The following is a 7,192-nucleotide window of genomic DNA, read 5'->3' as shown; positions in this document are numbered from 1 at the left end:
TGAGCCAGCCCTAACTATAAGCTTTATCAAAGAGGAAAGTCTTAAGTCTAGTCTTAAATGTGGAGACAGTGTCTGCCTCCCGGACCGTAACAGGAAGATGATTCCACAGGAGAGGAGCCTGATAGCTGAAGGCTCTAGCTCCTGATCTACTTTTGGAGTCACAAAGTCCCTCCAGGCCTGGATCTAACTGTTTTAATGTAGCCGCTGCTCCTTCCATACCGACCAGGTCGATAAATTCTTCCAGCCACCTGGTTAGACTAAAACAAGATAAATTCTTCCAGCCACCTGGTTAGACTAAAACAAGATGGGCTTCGAATCTTCCAGTTCATGACATTTTTTCTTTTAGCAGCAAGACAACCGAGTGTTATACAGTATTTTCTTTTAGCAGCAAGACAACCGAGTGTTATACAGTATATTTCATTTCCCTTGCAGATAACCCATCTGTTTTGTTTCCTAAAATGCAAAATGTAGAACATTTGGAAAATCAACCTGGAAGATCTCTGAAAGGGCAGCTGTTACCTCAGACCAGAAGGAATACACTGCATTGTGCGTTGGCCGAGCTGGAGAAGTGCGATAGCTGTCGCCTTCTCCCGCGAACAACAATCGAGAAACGGGAGGTTTTCGTGCTTAAGGTCCTCGGTTGCGCGGCTGCTAGCAAGCAGGACCCTCTGCTCTCTGAGACGGCTGATGCGGCTTCGTCCGCCTCTGAGCCTGAGGAACTCCCGGGTGAACCCCCCTCAAGTGAGTGGGACAGCCTGGCTTTCTCCGGCGAGCTCATGGAGGGTGAACCGGCGTATTCATCCTGCGCTGCTGGCGAGCTTCACCTCGACATGTCCGCTTCTTATTCGGAGGACGATATACTGGACCTCGGTCTCAATGCCCAGGTATTTTCCGACGACAAATAAGATGCCTTCTCCTCAGCCCAAAGCATCGCTTCAGCCGCGTCAACTGGCCCTGAGGATACGTCTTTTTTCGCGCTGTGCCGCCGTGCTGCAGCTAAGCTGGAGATGGAGTGGCCTTCTCCCCCTCCAAGCCAGAAACCGTCCTCTTTTGCCGGATTTTATCTCCCGCGGGAATCCACGACGGTTAAAAATTGTCTGCCCCAGCACGCGGATCTTATGGCCGAGCTAACCTCCTCCTGGTCCCGTCCACTGTCCACCCATGTCACCGTACCCGGCTCTGGTCAATTCACGGAGTTAGACGGAACAGAGGCGGCCAGCTTGGTAAACTCCCCGTCTATGGAGCCCTCGTTAGCGGCTTATTTAGCCCCATCACGCAACCTTGGCTCAACCGGCCCAACCCTGCCATCTAAACACTGCAGATTCTCCGCCGGTCAGCTGGACAAAATTTACCGGGCGCAAGCGGGTGCCGCGCGTGTCCTATATCCCTTGTCCATGCTCCTGACTTACCAGGCTATCCAGCATATGGAGCTTGACAGCCGGCTGCCTCCCGACAGCCCGCTGACACCCGCCATAAGGGAGCTAAGAATTACGATGGACTACATCCTTCCTCGGCTCGCTTTGCGGCTCTCTACCTTGGCAGGGGCCCAAGAGGAGAGACTCCTCGGCCTCTTCCGGCCCCCGCCCGGCTAAACAGACATCGGACCAGACCCCTCGTCCCTCAGCCTGGAGTAAGGGTCCACCACCGGGCCTGAAGGGCTCAGCGCCCCGGAGGAAGATTAATCCCCCATCCTAGCCTCAGGGAGGTGGATGGAGGGTTACATGCCACAGGGAGAGGCGGTTTCCCTCCTCGTTTCGCCGCTAAAAATGCTGCGGTTGTTTTGTGCTCAGTCTCCCAGCCTCAAAAGACGCTGTACTGTTGCCATTCAGTCTCCCAAGCACTTAACCCCCCCATGTTCAGATGCACTGCCTCTGCCCCCACTTATGACCACTATGTGTGCTCAAAATGTTCAGTTAAACACTGTGTGTTCCCCAAATGTTCCTGTTCTCAATGCCCCAATAAAGGTGCACATTGTTCATGGTACAAGTGTTGTAAATGTTCATTGTACAGAGTCAACAATAAAACACACATCACATACAATAAATCCAAATATAATAAACCAGACGAGTCTGGTAGTGTCACCCCACCCAGGCCCTGCGCAACAGGGTTCCAGGGCCGACTGGCAGGGCATCTCCCTCAGTGGCGCGCATGCGCAGTCTCCCTGTGGGTACAACAAACCGTTGCCAATGGTTACCGGCTACAGTTCCGGGTCAGACCACCGCATTTCTGCACGATCGTAAACACGGTGGTGAATGGCAACGCGGCTGCAGTCCTGAGAGAGGAAGTAAAATCCCTGTTGCACAAGAAAGTGATACGAGAGGTTCCCCCTTCAGAGGCGAACAGAGGTTGGTACAGCCGCTATTTTGTTGTTCCAAAGAAAGGGGGAGCTCTTTGTCCAATTTTGGATTTGAGGGTGTTAAACACGTACCTGCAGAAATACAGGTTGAAGATGTTAACACTAGCTGCTATCAATCCGGGGGACTTTTGTGTGTCAATAGACTTGACCGATGCTTATTATCACGTAGCTATACATCCAGACCACAGACAATTTCTGAGGTTTGCTTTCGAGGGGGCGGCCTACGAATACCTCGTACTGCCGTTCGGTCTTTCCCTGGCCCCTCGGACATTCACGACATGTGTTGAGGCGGCTCTAGCCCCGCTGTGAGTGAAGGGTGTCCACATATTGACATATCTGGACGACTGGGCTCTGATCGCAAGTTCCAGAGAGTATTTAGGGAGGCAGTTAACAATGACTCTTTCCCACATCCGTGCACTGGGTTTCTCAGTAAACCTTCAGAAGAGCTCACTGACACCCAGCCAGCAGTTCTCTTTCCTCGGGCTGGAAATATGCACCGCCTCCGGCACAGCTCGCCTCTCGGAACACAGAGTGGCCGCGTTTCAGCATTGTCTGGCTCAATTTCAGTTGGAACGCAAACTGCGCTACCACACAGTCCTACAACTAGCGGGCATGATGGCTTCCATGATAGCAGTGGTACCATTGGGACTGCTGAAAATGAGGGCTTTTCAGCGCTGGTCTCATGCTCTTCGTCTGCACCCACAGCGTCACCTTCAAAGGAAAGTTATGGTAACTCTCGCCTGCATGACCACACTCCTACCATGGAGGGAACCCGGTCTGCTGCGCGTGGGCTCGCCTATCGGGAGAGTGACTTCCCGCAAGGTTGTCTCCACAGATGCCTCCCTAAGGGGGTGGGGGGCTCTGTGCGACGGTGCAGCAGTGAGAGGGGTCTGGACACAGGAGCAAAGCAGCCTCCACATCAATTATCTGGAGCTGCTGGCCATCTTTTTGGCGGTGAAGCACTTTCGTTCAGCCCTAACAGGCCAACACGTTCTGATCAGGACGGACAACACAACAGTGGTCTCCTACATAAACAGGCAGGGGGGGACTCGGTCTCTTCTCCTGCTGAAGTTGGCTCACTCTCTGTTAACATGGTGCAGTATTCACTTGTCCCTCAGGGCCACGCACATACCGGGCTGCGGCAACTTGGGACCGGACCTCCTCTCCAGAGGGGGTCCGCTGGCGAACAAGTGGAGATTGCATCCACGAGTGGTGGGTCAGATTTGGGAGTATTTTGGGAGAGCAGAGGTGGACCTGTTTACCTCCAAAGAGAATGCTCACTGCCCTCTGTTTTTCTTTCTGAGAGATTGAGACGCACCTCTGGGAGTGGATGCGCTGGCTCACCCATGGCCTAACACCCTCCTGTATGCATTTCCCCCTGTGGAAATGATACTGCCAGTGTTGGAGAGAGTACGGCGCCAGAGCCTAACTCTGATTTTGGTGGCTCCACAGTGGCTGACAAAGTCGTGGTACGCGGAGATTATCAGTCTGCTGGCAGAGAGACCCTGGCAGCTCCCCTTGTGCAGGGACCTCCTTTCCCAGAGGGGAGGAGAGGTGTTACACCCGCGCCCGGAGCTGTGGTGGCTGCATGCTTACCTGTTGAGAGGTCCAACCTGATGGCTCTGGGTCTGCCCCCCGGTGTGGTGGAGACGATCCAGAGTGCCTGGGCACCATCAACCAGAGGTTTGTACGCCTATAAGTGGCGTGCATTTGAGGTATGGTGCCAGGAATGTAATATGGTCGCCTTCCGGTGCTCTATGGTGGATGTATTGACGTTTCTACAGGAACTGTCAGATAAAGGGCTGTCCTTCTCCACTATTAAAGTTTATTTGGCCGCTATTTCAGCTTGTCATATTAGTTTTGATGCAGCTCATCGCCTTGCCATGCGTTTTCTGAAGGGTTTGCGCCGGCTTAAGCCTGTGGTTAAGCCTGGTGTTCCTTCATGGGATCTGACTTTGGTTTTGGAAGCTCTCTGTGAGCCTCCGTTTGAGCCTATTGAGTCGATAGATATGAAGATCCTTTCATATAAGACTGCTCTTCTCCTCACGTTAGCCTCAGCTAAGCGGGTGGGTGACCTCCATGCTCTGTCTGTGCACCCTTCGTGCACCCAGTTCACCCCAGATGGTTCCAAGGTAACATTACGACCTAACGCTGCGTATTTACCTAAGGTTATCCCCGCAGACTATTGCTCCATGGCTTTTGACTTGATGGCTTTCTGTCCTCCTCCATTTGTCACTGAGGAGCAGAGGAAGTTGCATTGTTTGTGCCCTGTGCGTGCGTTGCGCTCGTACATGGAACATACCAGGGATGTGCGCTTGTGTGACCAGCTGTTTGTATGTTTCGCCAATCCGGTTAGGGGCAAGGTTCTGTCTAGACAGCGTCTCTCCCATTGGATTGTGGAGGCGATTTCTCTTGCATACAGCAGCAGAGGCCATCAGCTGCCCCAGGGTGTGAGAGCTCACTCCACTAGGGGTATGGCTACATCTTGGGCCCTATTCAGGGGGGTGCCTGTAAGTGATATTTGTGCTGCTGCCAGTTGGGCATCGCCACACACTTTTGCTCGGTTCTATCGTCTGGATGTGACAGCCCCCGGTGGCTCATTCTGTCCTCTCAGCTGGCTGTACGCCCTAGTGTGCTGGGGGAGGTTTTACGGTTCTGATAGCTGCTTGCGGGGTGCGATTATAGGTCCCATATACAACTGTGTGTTGTACCGAGTGAATCGACTGAAAGGGAACGTAATGTTATGACTATAACTACTGTTCCCTGAAGGAGAGGAACAAGGTACAACACCATGTTTGCCCCGGGGCGCAGCCGGGCTCGGTGAAATGCAGTTGTCGAACTGGGGATGGAGCTGACGACCGGCCTCTTATGCGCGGGCGGGGCCACGCAAAGGGCATGCGTTGTCACACACCGTCTGCCTAAAGGCGTGATTAACGGTGAATTCAGCCAAGGGGGATGAAAGCAAGATATCCCAAATACAACTATGTGTTGTACCTCGTTCCTCTCCTTCAGGGAACAGTAGTTATAGTCATAACATTACGTTTTAGTGTTTGAACAGAGTTTGGTCAGAGTTTGTCAGGGTTGGTCTGTCTCTTGATCCACTTCTATACAATTTGTATCAGTGGTGTTGGCATGGGTGGTGGGCAATATCAAAATGCGAAAGTACTGCCTATATTTTAAGCAACAGCCCCGACGACCAGCAAAACTCTGTCGGATCCTGGTTTAAACCCACCTAAAAAATCAATATCAGTCTAAGTGGATGCTCTATTGAGAATGTTTTCACCACCATCAGACAGCTCTTTCCTTTGGCACTACATTTTCTGAACCCATACAACTTCCATATTCCTACACATCTACGTACCTACATAAATACATCATCTACATACCTGATATTGATTGGTATGTACAGTTACACTGTATCAATTAAGCATCTTTTCAAATGATCAAACTTACTTTTTTAAGTATTTATTGCACATCAAATTGAAAAGTGTGTGCCACTGACTGTGCAAATCAACATTGCAAGCCTTGCAAAACGCATGGTGGGTACTACACCAGCTGGCTCTAACCCAGGGGAAGGTCTCGGTCCACGCTGTGTTGAATCTGGAAGCATATTTCTTTTTTTCTTTTTCAATTTTTCTTTTCTTCGGAGGAGTGTCAGGTGTCTCTCTTTCTTTATCAATCTCTGTCTGGGCGCTGAACTGAGCAGAAGACAGAAACCAGCGAGTGACTGCTTCTTCTTCTTCTTCTTCTTCTTCTTTCCCGGCAGTATCAACACTACTTGGCGTATCACTGCCTCCAGCGAGTGACTGAGTCACGTCACCGGCTTGCCTCATATGCGCAGGCAGGCCAGGGTTGCTAGATACTGCGACAAATATCCCCCACAATATTACTTGTTTCCTTCACTGTAAAATCGGGAGATTAGCGGGAGAAATTACTGACCTGGAGCATCACGGGAGACAGGGTTAAAAATCGTGAGTCTCCCGCGTGAATCGGGAGAGTTGGCAAGTATGGTCAAGTTATCACACCGTACACTACTACATCCCTTGCCCCCCCATGCTTTGGAGAAGTGTTCTTTTCTACAGTTGTACCTTACAGTGTCGCATAACCAAGTAAGGGTTAATGCCCGACAAGGTGTCCATTATCAGGAATTAATGGACGACGCAGAGGCGTGAACTGTCCGACGCGAAGCGGAGTGCTCCTAATTCCGCGAAGTCCATTAATTCCTGATAATGGACACCTTACCAAAGAAATGAATATTAAATCAATTATTTATGCTTTAATGTGTTTTACAGTTAAAATCATGAGTTTTTCCACAGGCCATGGAAACCCGCTGTGGCCGCAGCATAGAGAGCATAGCGACTCTGATCAATGGAGGGAAGTGAGATGATGGCTAAACGTTACGTGATATTATTCAGAAGATGATTATTTCAGAAGGATGATGTGCAAAAAAAAAAAACTTGAGATATTACTTTCATGATTCATTGGTGTTCATTTATAGGCCCAAGAAAATTTGTTTCAAACATCCAAATAGTAGGCTAGTCAAAATCGTTTTTAATTGCAACAAATAATTCATAAGCATATAGTAGTCGAGATTAAATCATATAAACACATTAATAAATTAACGGTTGTTTCCTATTTAAAATTAAATGCTACATTACCATTAATAGTGAAATTTGAATGTGATATGGGTATGTCCATCATAGTGGCATTTGAAGGATGGAGATTGACAGATTGAGCACTGCTTGTTGGGACATTTGGAGGCGACAAGATGTTGCTCCAGTCTCGTCTCTCCTGCGCTGACGGAGCCCAATAAGCCTGCAGGCTGTTCTCACACCG

General features: G+C 50.2%; 1 pseudogene; it reads left to right on the top strand.

Moving 5' to 3' along the window:
- The first annotated feature begins 458 nt into the window (after positions 1-458).
- Positions 459-5,278, top strand: LOC126400279 (uncharacterized; annotated as a pseudogene).
- The last annotated feature ends 1,914 nt before the right edge of the window (positions 5,279-7,192 follow it).

This window comes from Epinephelus moara, chromosome 13 (genome assembly GCF_006386435.1).
Source record: "Epinephelus moara isolate mb chromosome 13, YSFRI_EMoa_1.0, whole genome shotgun sequence".
In the NCBI taxonomy this organism is placed as follows: Eukaryota; Metazoa; Chordata; class Actinopteri; order Perciformes; family Serranidae; genus Epinephelus; species Epinephelus moara.
Note: the sequence above shows the minus strand (reverse complement) of the source record. Positions and strands in the feature narration are given on the sequence as shown.